The sequence below is a fragment of the Lactuca serriola genome, chromosome 8 (assembly GCF_051521515.1).
Source record: "Lactuca serriola cultivar US96UC23 chromosome 8, Lser_US96UC23_V15, whole genome shotgun sequence".
NCBI lineage: Eukaryota > Viridiplantae > Streptophyta > Magnoliopsida > Asterales > Asteraceae > Lactuca > Lactuca serriola.
The window spans coordinates 293,016,000-293,029,358 of record NC_136415.1 but is presented as its reverse complement, the minus strand read 5'-3'; the positions used below and the strand labels follow the sequence as shown (position 1 = coordinate 293,029,358).

The window sequence follows — 13,359 nt, the reverse complement described above, 5'->3', positions numbered from 1 at the left end:
AAGAAGGGCATATATGATATTTTGATTTTTAAAAAGGACATATATAATATTTTGAAATTTTATGAATGGTAAATATGATATTTATAAATTTTATGAAGGGTAAATATGATATTTAGAAATTAACTTGGATAAATATGATATTTTGATGTTTAAGAAGGGCATATATGAAATTCTCCCATATATATATATATATATATATATATATATATATATATATATATATATATATATATATATATATATATATATATATATATATATATATATATATATATAATAGAAACCAACCAAGTTTCTCGTTGACTTTGCAAGGGCTGGTGAAATGATCACTTTGCAAGTTGTTTTGCAAGGTCGTCGAGATTCCCATATGTAGGAATAAGTTATTCGATGACAGCTTTTCTTAAATAAACAACTTAATAGAAAAACTTGAATAAATCTGGCTGGTTTCTATATATGGTAGGTAGAAGAGAGTATGGAAAAGTGATAGAAAACTACATACATTGCTTATGATTCAAGATACCAAGAAGGTTTTAATCAGCAAACCCTAAGAAGAAACCAAAAAGTCCAAAAACCCAAGCTATCTATACATCTATATCACAAAGATAAAACGTACTATAAAAGCTAAACAAGTGTCTTGACGATGCATTCTTTTACACTTGCAATATTCATAGTTCTCACCGGAATCTTGTGTTGGCAATGGTGGTCAACTCATGTCCGCCGTAGAAAACTACCACCAGGCCCCATGCCCTTACCAATCATCGGAAGCCTCCACTTATTAGGAGACCTCCCACATCGCGACCTCCACAAGCTCTCCCAAAAGTATGGTTCGATCATGTCCATCCGTCTTGGGTCCATCCAGTGTGTGATAATCTCTTCACCGGAAGCTGCCAAACTCTTCCTTGGAACCCATGATGCCATTTTTGCTTCTCGTCCCAATACAGAAGCTGCAAAGTACCTATCTTATGGAAGCAAGGGAATGACACTTACGGAATATGGACCATAGTGGCGTAGTGTGAGAAAGTTTTGGACGTTGGAACTACTGAGTGTTACCAAAGTTAATTCTTTTGCAGGGATGAGAATGGAGGAGATTAGGTTGATGGTGGAGGAGATGAAGGTTGCATCAATGGGGCGTAAGGTGGTGGATTTAGATGAGGTTGTAGGTGCCTTGGTTGAAGGCATGACGTGTAGGATGATTTTTGGTAAGAAAAATAATGATATGTCTTTTTTCAAGAGGACACTTGATGAGAGCATGGAAGTATCAGGTGCCTTTAATTTGGCGGACTATGTGCCAATATTAGCCCCGTTTGACCTTCAGGTACGTAACATCATAATCTTCACCTCAAAGCAACTATGTAACTTATGTTTCTGTAGGATAACAACATTTAAGAAGCTAAAACAGCAAAATCGTGTATTTCATACATTCTAGACATGATAGAGGTTTCAAAGTTGGTTTGAGTTATTAATTGTCTTGAGAAATACTAACATAAACTCCAACCCATTTCTCGTGTTCCGGATTTGCAGGGCTTAACTAAACGCTTTAAGTCGTTAAAAAAAGACATTGATGGAATGCTCGATGCATTGATAAATGAGCATGAAGAAAGCAGTCTTATCGGTTCTCAAAGGCTTGGTGAAATGGATTTCATTGACATATTGTTGTCACTAAAGCACCAGTATTCAAATACCCATGATGAATTATCCTATACAATTGATAGGTCTAGCATGAAGGCCATTTTACTAGAAATGGTTGCTGGTGCCCTTGACACTGCAAAAACTTCCATTGAATGGATCTTAGCTGTAATTATCAAACACCCTAGAGTGATGAAGGAGCTCCAAAAAGAGTTGAAGACTGTGATTGGAGATAAAAAAGAGGTTGAAGAAACAGATTTGACAAAGTTAACTTACTTACACATTGTAATTAAGGAGACTTTTCGGCTTTATCCCATCTCTCCATTATTGATTCCTCATGAATCTATGGAGGATATCATAATTAATGGTTACTATATACCCAAGAAGACTCGTGTTATTATAAACTACTGGGCATTTGGACGTGACCCAAAAGTTTGGTCTGAAAATTGGGACGACTTTCTTCCGGAGAGATTTCTTGACAAAGATATTGATTTCCGTGGGGCTGATTGTCAGCTGATACAATTTGGCATAGGAAGAAGAGGATGTCCTGGAATGAATTTGGGTTTATTGACTGTTGGTTTAGTGATTGCTAACATGATACATTCCTTTGAATGGGAGCTACCAGATGGAATGTCACCAAGTGATTTGGATATGAATGAAAAGTTTGGTTTAACTATTCCTAGGATTAAGCCCTTATTAGCCATTCCAATATGCCGCATCTGAGGAAGAAAGGCTCAGTTTGTTCAAGACACATGACAATCAAAATAAATGAAGGAAACAAACTTTGGGGTTGCTTAAGTTGAAACCCTTCATTTTGTACTCTTTCATGTGTGTTTGCGTCTAGAGTTTGGCATATGCTTCTACCTATGAAATATGACATGTGTTAAATGAATATTTTGCTTCTTGAAATTGATTGAAAGTTTTACTATGTTTTTAAACAACATGGTTGTACGAAGGAATGGCATGGTCGTCTGGTCTATGTAATTGCATGAATCCAAAATTTTATTATGTGTAATTTAATGCATCATGATAAAGGACGTAATTATTGAACGATAAAGCCATCAATAATGGATGATAACATAATTTTAGGGGTGTTAGATCAGGTAAAATATCCGGGTTTCGGATAGTTCTGGTAGTCCAGGTATCAATTCGGTTTGGGTATATCTCAAGATTATATATAGGAAAAAAATACAAATCCATTTTTTTTTCTTAATTACCTATCAAAAAATAGCCAAAAAATACCACTTAAGACAAAAATAGTCCATAAAATCGTAGTCAAGTTATGGTTGACTACAGTCAACACCGTTGACTACTGTTTTGTGCAATTGGGCTACTGTTTCACGGGTCCGTTTACTTTTTTCGTGGCCCATTAGCCCAAAGTATATCATGATTTTTTTTCAGATTAGGTCATTTTGGCTATTGTTTTCTTTGGTTTGGCTACTTTTTTTTTTCTTTCAATGGAGCACCCGAAATACAACCATGTTTATCTACTTTTCATCAAAATTTTACCGTCTTTGTGATTAGGAGTAGGTTTTATATATGTGGTTAAATTTTTTTTTGAAAAAAATCGAAAAAAAATATATAAATCCATAGGTTTCATACGAAACCTACGGTGTACAAGTGCCCAACGCACAGATTGTGCAGTGTCGACTTATACACCTACAGTTTCGTATGAACCGTACGGATTTTTTTTTTATTTATCGTTTTTTTGTTGTTTTAAAATCGGTTCAATAGCATCAGAACCTTCTTAATTTTGTAGTTGTATAATTTTTTTTATATAAAAAAAGAAACAAAACCGTAGGTTTTTTGGAAACCTAGGGTGTACAAGCATTTACTGCACAGTTTGTGTAGTAAACACTTGTACACCGTAGGTTTCCCAACAACCTACGGTTTTGGGCTTTTTTTTTTTTTTTTTTTTTTTTTTTTTAATTTATAACTAATAAACATTTGTATTCCCTTTTATGTATTTTATGATTTTTTGTTGGGAAAAAAACTCATAGGTTTCCTAAAATCTTTGTTTTTATATATATTTTTTTCATTATTCTTCAAAAGAAAGTTATTTTTAAACGTATTTTTAAGGATTGTATCTCCTTGTATGTATGTTATGATTCAATGTTTGCATGTTGTTTAAAATGATGTTATTTTTTATGTCGCAATTATAGCATACAATAGCAATATACTATTGATTTGAAAATGTTTTTATGTTTATAATTTATAGATACTTTGAAGTATACTATATTGATAAAATAACATTGTGGTTTGGTACTTTCGGGTTTGTTATAAACTATGTTACTGTCACACCATTTTGAAAGTACAATGCTAAATTTGGTATACTAGTAGTATAGAAAATACAAAAAAAAATAAAGTCAATTAATTTCATTTGGTATTTTATACAAAAAATAGAATATATGAAATGATTAAGTCTTATATTGTGTGTTTTCTCTAATTGTTTATCAGTTTTTTTTTAGTTTTATAAAACTTTATTTAACCTTAATATTTATTTAATTTTGTAGCTTCCAAACAAATCAATGGTGGGTCACTTATCTGTCAAAGCTTCATGCCATAAATTGTATGAAGTTTTGAGTCGCTTGAATAGACCCGTGCGCGATCTTTTTTCAACAACTAGCTTCGGTTACTTGTTGGACCTACCAGCTCAGTCCGAAGACAGACTTCTTATTCATGGGTAGTTGCTGCATATGTGGCATCCTACTGCTGAAAGGGACGCCGCTGAACGCCTATATTTTAGGTTTACTAGACGTACACTATCATTTGGGCCGGAGGAGTTTTGTCTTGTGATCGAACTTTACATGGACCGGTGTCCTAAATCAAGGATCGAATTTTCAACCATGTATAAACACGGATATGGTGAAAATAAATTTCGGTCCAGAGTCTTTCCATATCGCATAGACACTTCTTTAATTGTACAAGATTTAGAGCCCCTAATCTTGAATCAACGGTTCAATGACATATCGGCTCAAGACGGTGTCCGTGCCATTTTGCTATATATCCTCAATCAAGGTTTTTTTGGGAAAGGAGCTTAGTGATAAAGTCAACAAGGAATTTTTTTTGATGGTGGAGAACCTGGATCAATGGAATATGTATTTATAAATTTAGTATTTATAATAAAATACTAATTTTTATACCTTTAACTAATACTTTTTTCTTATAATATAGGTTCTCGTGGGGGACTTATCTATGGACTAAAAGATACCCTAAATTGTCGAGTATGTTTAAAAAATTTGAGGATCATATGTCCAACCATCAAGCAAAAGCGATTGTGTACACACTATCAGGTTTTGTTATTTCTTTGAAGTATATTTAAGTAACTAAAAAAATATATTTAATAATTTATCGTTTTTTTTTTAAATTTTAGTTATTGTAACACTTATAAATTAACGTATACTTATTACAAGATATGGATATGGAAGATGTTCCCAGCAATCCGGGGAAATGATGTGATACAACGCTATTATTTATATCCCCGTATATTGCACTTGGTTTTATATTAGGAGGTTAACTTGGGCGAAAGTCTGTAATCTTTTCGATGTTGATCAGGACGAGGCGCATCAACCAAAAAAAAGATGATTGCCTCAGATGGCGAGGCCTCTACTCCACATTATCTGTCATATATTACTAGTCTGAATTGTGAATCATCTGAAGTTCCTTCTTCTAGACACTACAACTTTAAAAATGATGTAAGTAAATTTGTAAAAGTAGAATTTAGTATAATAAAAATTTTCAAGTATTATTGATATATGAAAAAATTTATGTAGGTGGCATCTTCGTTAAAAACAAGCTGTGGAAACAACCAATCTTCCAAGTCTACCAAGTGAACTTATACGGTGGAAATTAACAAAAACACCGCGCGAGAAATAATGGCAATACTTGAATCTTTGGAGGATGAAATCCGAGGATTGAAAAATAAAGGTGGAACTCGAGACGGTGATGATTTGGAACAATTTTTTTAGCGAAGTTTTGAGGTATTACTATCAATTTAAATATATATGATGTATTATTTAATTTTTTAATGAAGCTTTTTATTAATTATTTTTCTTTAAATGTAGGGGAATGAGAATGTGGTATATAGACCACAGAAATCAAATCGAGTTAACGATGATAATGATGTTGGTAATCCACCAGAGTATGATTCTAGAAAGCAAATCGAGAACGAGGTTATTATTTTGTTTTGTATATTAAACTTTTTATTTTTTTCAAAGTATATTAAAAAAATGAATATGTTTTTTGTAGAAGAAGAAGAAAAAGAAGGTTGTTGCTAGCGACATTGTGGATGCGGAAAATCATTTACCCAGGCCTCATGTTGTCAAAGAAGGTCGTCCGGTTAGGCAATTGAAACATTCTCAATATCTTAGTTCTCCTTACGTTTCGGTAAGTATGGTAAAAATCATATTTACTATAATTTTATTACTATATGGATAGTTATTGACTACGTATATAATGTAGGTTCAAAATTTCCCCCGATATCGTACAGGTGGGGTAATACACAACGAACCACCGCCCCCTGTATTTGTCAGCGATCACCAAGCACTTTTATTGGAGCCGTATGTAAATCAAGGTTGTAATGTCTCTGCTCTATACATGGGAAACAAACCGGTTGTTTTTTTTGAAACTTCGGTTATATAATGAAAAAATGGAAGCAAGGTTTTGGGATCTGCTTTTTTATGCAAGTGACATGAGATTTTTAGATGAAGCGGTATGAAGACATTCATTTATATTTATAATATAAAAAATTTATAGGCTACTTATGTTTAAATTAAATTTAAATGCAACAAGTTGACATATGGGGAAGGCTTTTGAATGAGCGAAGACCGAACGATGCTCGATGGACAATCATGTCATTGTCATTTTTTGGTGCATTTGAGATGTTCCAGTGGGCAGGAAGTGCAATGGGAAATACGTTTGACTCATTGGATGGATGTAAATCTTGGCTGGAAGTTGACCGTGTAAGTAAAGAAATAATATATATTATCAGTGAATTTAATTGTAATTAATTGCAACATTTGTGTGTTAAAACATGTTTACTTTCCAATATGCATCAACCAACATCATTGGGTACTTGGTGATTTATGGATGGACACGCTGTATTTGAATTTGTACGACAGCTTCCGAGTATTTGGCGTCATGAAGATTATTGATTTTGAGCGGTTTGAAGAGCTTATGGAGCACATTCTGATGGAAATTGGGTATTGGAACCACATGGGTTTGCCTGTTCAGAAAGCATCCATCACTGTTACGGATGTTACAGACGTGCCCCAATAAGAGGGAATGTATGGAGAGTGCGGTGTGTTTATGCTGATGTTCATGGAGCAGCTTGTTTCAGGTCGACCGATTGGTATATCGATGGCACCTGTTGTTGCTACTACTCAGTTTCGCTATAGGATGGCCATGATATATTATGGATCTTCTATACAGTCGATTTTGAGTTAGTTCGAGTTGTAGGTTTTTAGTGACATTCAATGTGTATTGTTTGATGACGATTACTTAACAAAATTTCCCCTAATTATTAAACATAAACAAACTATCAAAAGAGTAGTACATATTATATAGATTAATCATAATAAGCAAGAAAATATAAAACTTATTACATAGATAAACACATAAAATATGAATAAGCTTACTACTTGATTAATCAAGAATTATTAAATTCAAATATCTGGAAAATCATTTGAAAATTTTGTTTTTTCTTAAATTAACCAGTCGTAATTTTTTTGTATGTTTTTAGAATCTTTTTCTGTAACATCCAAAATTTCAAACAAATTTAACTTTTAAAAACATGTGAAGTTCATCAAAACATTACAACTTTGTTTTCAAAACAATGATTATCAGAGTCTTTCCCAGAAACATAACATAATAGGAGGAGCTGTACGATCACGCGTTGGCCTTGCCGCGATCCCATGACGTACATGAAACAAGAAACTGAAACTGCAAGTCCGAAAGCTTAGTGAGTTACCCCCAAAATACCAATACACATATAGTCCCCATAACGATATAAGCAATATCAAAACATAATAGCTGAACAAAACAGCACATAACGGGTCCACAGCCCTACCGACTGTAATACCCACGAGCCCACAGTACGAGTCTCCATTAGTCTGTAACTGGAATGCTCCCGAGCCCACAGTACGAGTCTCCCTTAGCCCGTAACTGGAATGCTCCTAGGGTTTCTTGGCTACCGCACGCAGTACAACCTCAACCCACCCCATGTAACAAACACATAATTCACAAGAAATGAGCATGCAATAATCATATAACATCACAGGTAGTCCTATAGACCTACCTAACAGGCATAACCACTAGCATGCAACACTAAGTTATACTCAGCACCTAACATAGCTCAAGGTAACATATCAAATGGGCCGGCCTTGGTGCCTTAGACCCCTTAGTATAGTGAGGATAACTCATCTTGCAACGTCGACTCACAAAAATAAGCTCCAACCCTTGGGTCACTGTCACGAACTCCACCACCTATATTCATCACGAACTGCATATGTAAGTTTCTGATCCTTCAAGAGCTGTCCTCAAAAGTCAACGGGTCAACCCTGGGTCAATGGTCAAAGTCAACAGTCAAGGTCAACAGTCCATGTTGACCTGACTCGCCGAGTTCCCTCGGCTACTCGCCGAGCTTCGTTGGCTTCCTGTGCACTCGACTAGTCATCGAGTGACTCGTCGAGTTCCCCTCGCTTTTCGATTGAACTCTAAAGCCACTCGTCGGGTTTCCTAAACGAAAATCAACGGGTACACACGTATGCATAACTTGGGGGAATTCATCTGACTCACCGAGATGTTCATCCACTCGCCGAGTTTCATGACGATCTTCATCGGACTCGTCGAGTGGTTCATCCAACTCATCGAGTTCACGGCTTCCTTCATCAGACTCGACGAGTCATCCTTGTGACTCGCCGAGTCCGTTCGGTCCTTTTTCCATACAAACTTATTCTGAGTCATGTAGTGGCTCCAAATCATAGATCTAAGCTTCTAGGGCACACTTATCACGTAAAGTTGCAAACTTTACGTACATGCATTGCTTTAAAGGCTCTAAATGCCAAATCTAAGCTCTTAATGGGGCTTCATGCCCAAGGGGGACCTCATACATGACAAATTCTGTGACTTTATGATGCTAGAGCTTAGAGAGGGTTCAGATCTGAAGTTACAACTTCAGATCCAACCTGTTGTTCAACTTATCAACCCTTAAGGTCCATAAAAACCCTAGAACTCAATAAAAGAAAGACCCACATGAGAGATGGTGGTTTAGGGTACCTTTGGAAGATGATAACCAAGAATAGTGCTGATCCCAAACCTTACCCACTCCAACCTCCTCTTCCTTCAAGCCTTCTGCTTCCCAAAAATCTTCAAATCAAGCTTCACACACTCACAAGGGCACACACACTCGAATCAAACTCTCAGGGGCTCTCTAAGACTGTAAAGAGGACCAAGGGAGGCTAAGGCCCTTTTAAATAGGGAGACAAACCCCGGGAATTAGGGTTTCACTTGCCAGATCCTACTCGCCGAGTCCCACTAGTGGACTCGCCGAGTCGGTCACTTAAATCGCGATCCAATCCCGCTGCTACTCGACGAGTAGGGCAACGAACTCGTCGAGTAGGGCCAAAACAAAGAAACTATATTTGAACAATACCTAAGAATCAGGGCGTTACAACTCTCCCCCACTTGAACTAGACTTCGTCCTCGAAGTCCGCTGGAATAAAAAGAGTCGGGTAATGCTCGCGCATCTCTGCCTCCAGCTCCCATGTCCATTCAGATCCCCTCCGATGTTCCCACTGTACCTTTACTAAAGGTATTTCCTTGTTCCGCAAAATCTTCGTCTTCCTTTCCAAAATGGCCATAGGCCTTTCCACATAGTTCAGACGCTCGTCGACCGGAACATCGTCCAATGATACCACAGCCTCCTGGTCCGTAATGCACTTTCGCAATTGCGAAACATGAAAAGTATTGTGGATCCGACTAAGCTCCTCCGGTAGCTCTAGTCTATAAGCCACCTTTCCAACCCTTGCAATGATCCTGAACAGCCCAATATATCGAGGGCCCAATTTTCCCTTTTTCCTGAAACGGATCACACCCTTCCAGGGCGAGACCTTCAAACGTACCATGTCGCCTGCCTGAAATTCCAACTCAGATCGGCTTCTGTCGGCGTAACTTTTCTGCCGACTCTGAGTAGACTGCAGTCTCTGCCTAATCTGCTGAATCTTCTTGGTCGTCTGCAAAACCACCTCTATCCGGCCCATTACCCTATGACCTACCTCTCCCCAACAAACCGCAGTGCGACACCTCCGCCCGTACAACAGCTCGAATGGCAGGGCGCCAAGACTAGAATGATAGTTGTTGTTGTAGGCGAAATCTGCAAGCGGTAGGTAAGAATCCCGGCTCTCGCAGAAGTCGATGGCACACGCCCTCAACATGTCCTCGAGGGTTTGAATAGTCCGCTCGCTCTGGCCGTCTGTCTAAGGGTGGAATGATGTGCTGAAGTGCAATCGCGTGCCCAGTTCTTCATGAAACTTCTGCCAGAAACGGGAGGTAAACCTGACATCCCGATCCGAGACAATAGAAACGGGAATCCGATGGCGAGATACGATCTCGCAAACGTACACCTCGGTCAACTTCTCGGCTGACGAACTCTCCCGTATGGCCAAGAAATAGGCACTCTTGGTCAATCGGTCCACAATGACCCAAATGGCATCAAACCCCTTCGTCGTCTTTGGCAGCTTGGTGATAAAGTCCATCGTGATCTGCTCCCATTTCCACATGGGAATCTCTAGGGGCTACAGCTTGCCATGCGGCCTCTGATGTTCTGCCTTGACCATCCTGCAGGTCAAGCACCTCTCGACGTACTAAGAGATCTCGTACTTCATACCCGGCCACCAATAGCTCAAAATCAAATCCCGGTACATCTTGGTGGCCCCTGGGTGAATGGAGAAGTGAGACTTATGAGCCTCTTCCATAACCATCTACCTAACCCCGCCGGACATCGGAACCCAAACCCGACTGTATATGGTCAGTAATCCTCGACTATCCTGTACGAACCTGGGATTTTCACCCTTGATCCTCTCCCTCTTCAAATTCTTCGGTCGCATGCCCTCTATCTGGGCATCTCTGATCAAGCTCACAAGCGGGGAATCCACAGCTATTTTCATACATATTGCGGGGGTCGAAGACCCATCCAATTTACGGCTCAAAGCATCCACAACCACATTTGCTTTCCCAGGGTGGTAAAGAATCTCGCAATCATAGTCCTTGACCACATCTAGCCACCTGCGCTGCCTCATGTTCAAGTTCGGTTGATCCATGATGTGTCTCAAGCTCTTATGATCCGTGTAAATGGTACAGCGAACCCCATAAGGTAATGTCTCCATATCTTGGGAGCGAACACCACCACCCCCAGCTCCAAATCGTGCGTAGGGTATCGTGTCTCATGCGGTTTCAGCTATCGCGATGTGTAGGCTATCGCTCGTCCTCTCTGCATGATGACCACCCTAACCCGGTGATAGAGGCATCACAGAACACCACAAAATCCTCAACTCCCTCCGGGAGTGTCAGGACTGGCGCCTCACACAAACGCTGACGGAGGGTCTCAAACGCCCTCTGCTGCTCGGGACCCCTTCGGAACTCTACCCCTTTCTTTGTCAGGCGTGTGAGGGGTACTGCAATCTTAGATAAATCATGTATGAATCTCCAGTAGTTTCCTGCCAATCCCAAAAAGCTCCTAATATCTGAGGGGGATTTTGGAACCTCCCACTGCATAACCGCCTTGATTTTGGCCGGATCAACCAATATCCCTTCTTGGTTGATGAGATGTCCAAGGAATTGGACCTCTCGTAGCCAAAACTCATACTTCAAGAACTTTGCGTACAGTCGTTCTCGCCTCAGGACCCCCAATAGCTCTCGCAGATGCTCCTCATGCTGCTCTCGGGTCTTGGAATACACCAAGATATCATCTATAAACACTATGACCGAGCAGTCAAGCATCGGTCTGCAGACCCGATTCATCAGGTCCATAAACACTACTGGCACGTTGGTGAGCCAAAACGGCATCACTACAAACTCGTAATGTCCATAACGAGTTCGGAATGCTGTCTTCACCACGTCCTCCTCCCTGTCCCTGACTTGGTGGTACCTGGACCTCAAATCTATCTTGGAAAACCAATATGCGCCCTGCAGCTGATCAAAGAGGTCGTCTATCCTCGGGAGTGGGTAACGGTTCTTCACCGTTAGCTTGTTCAACTCCCAGTAATCAATGCACATCCGGTGTGAACTGTCCTTCTTCCAGACGAAAAGAATCGGCGCTCCCTATGGAGAATTGCTAGGTCGAATGAACTACTTGCCCAAGAGTTTCTGCAGCTGCGACGACAGTTCCTGCATCTCAGGCGGCGCCAATCGGTACGGAGCCTTAGCGATAGGGGCCGCACCTGGCACCAGGTCGATCCTGAACTCTACCTGCCTCTCCGGAGGTGTCCCTGGCAACTCCTCTGGAAACACATCTATGAACTCCCTGACCACTGATATATCGGCGACCGAATTCTAGTCCCTCACTCGTGTATCTACCACGTACGCTAGATAACTCATACACCCATGCTGAATGTACTGCCGAGCCCTGGCAGCTGAACAAAAACCTGAGCCTACTATGGTGCCCTCACCGTATATAACTAGTTCTCCCCCATTTAGGGTTCGAACTACCACTCGCTGGCCCTCACAATCAATCATATCACCGAACTTACTGAGCCAGCCCATTCCCACAAGCACACACACCTCCCCCATACGAATCGGAATCAAGTGTATTGGAAAAGACACCCCAAAAATCTCCAAGTTGCATCCTCGATAAACTGAAGAAGTAGACACACCGTGTTCGTTGGCGATAGATAATCGCAACAGACACTCCAATTCGCCCACAGGCGTACTGAACTTCCTACTAAAAGACTGAGACACGAAGAACCGACTCTCCCCCGAGTCAAATAAGACCAAAGAAGGAAAAGAGTTCACCAAGAACGTACCTAATGACAGGTACAACAGATAAGCGTACAATAGATAAATAATACGAGATGAGGATAGAAACATACCAGCAACCACATCTGACGCCGCTCTAGCCTCCTCAGCCGTGAGTTGGAAGGCACAACCCTGAGCCTTCGGAGGCTCAGTCCTAACTGATCTCTCGTCCGTAATCCTCAGAGTAGTCGGCGCTGCAGTCTACACCGGCTTAGTGGCAAGTAACGGACAGTTGGCCTTCAGATGACCAACCTGATCACAATGGTAACATAGCTTCATACTCGATATCGGGGCGGCCTAGCGACAATCCTTCGCATAGTGCCCCTCCTTGCCACACCTGTGGCACCCACTACTGGCTCGACAAATTCCGGAATGAACCTTGCCACACTTCCCACACTGACGGTTCTAATGACTCCCTGTCCTCAAATCAACGGTCTTCGGCCGCTTCGGTGCCGGCTGCGACTGTGCCGGGGCTGACCGTTGCTCCCTCAGCTGCAACTCAATCTCTAACTCCCACCACCTGGCGGCCTCCTGCAACTCCATTAGAGTATCACATCGCTGGGTAGATACAAACTGTCAGATATCAGTCTTGAGCATACTCAAATAACGGGTCATCTGAGACTTCTCAGAAGTAAACTCTGGGCAGAACATTGCCCGTTCAGTGAACATACAGGTGATCTCTGTGACCGACTCTCCATCCTACCTCAAGCTCAGAAACTCCTG

The 13,359-nt window shown here is 40.3% G+C and overlaps 1 pseudogene across 1 annotated transcript; it reads left to right on the top strand.

Annotated features, from left to right (window-relative positions):
• Positions 1–496: 496 nt before the first annotated feature.
• LOC145068784 (cytochrome P450 CYP736A12-like) lies at positions 497–2,641 on the top strand (annotated as a pseudogene). Its single transcript, XR_013689124.1, has 2 exons — positions 497–1,315; positions 1,522–2,641. The product of XR_013689124.1 is annotated as a cytochrome P450 CYP736A12-like (transcript).
• The last annotated feature ends 10,718 nt before the right edge of the window (positions 2,642–13,359 follow it).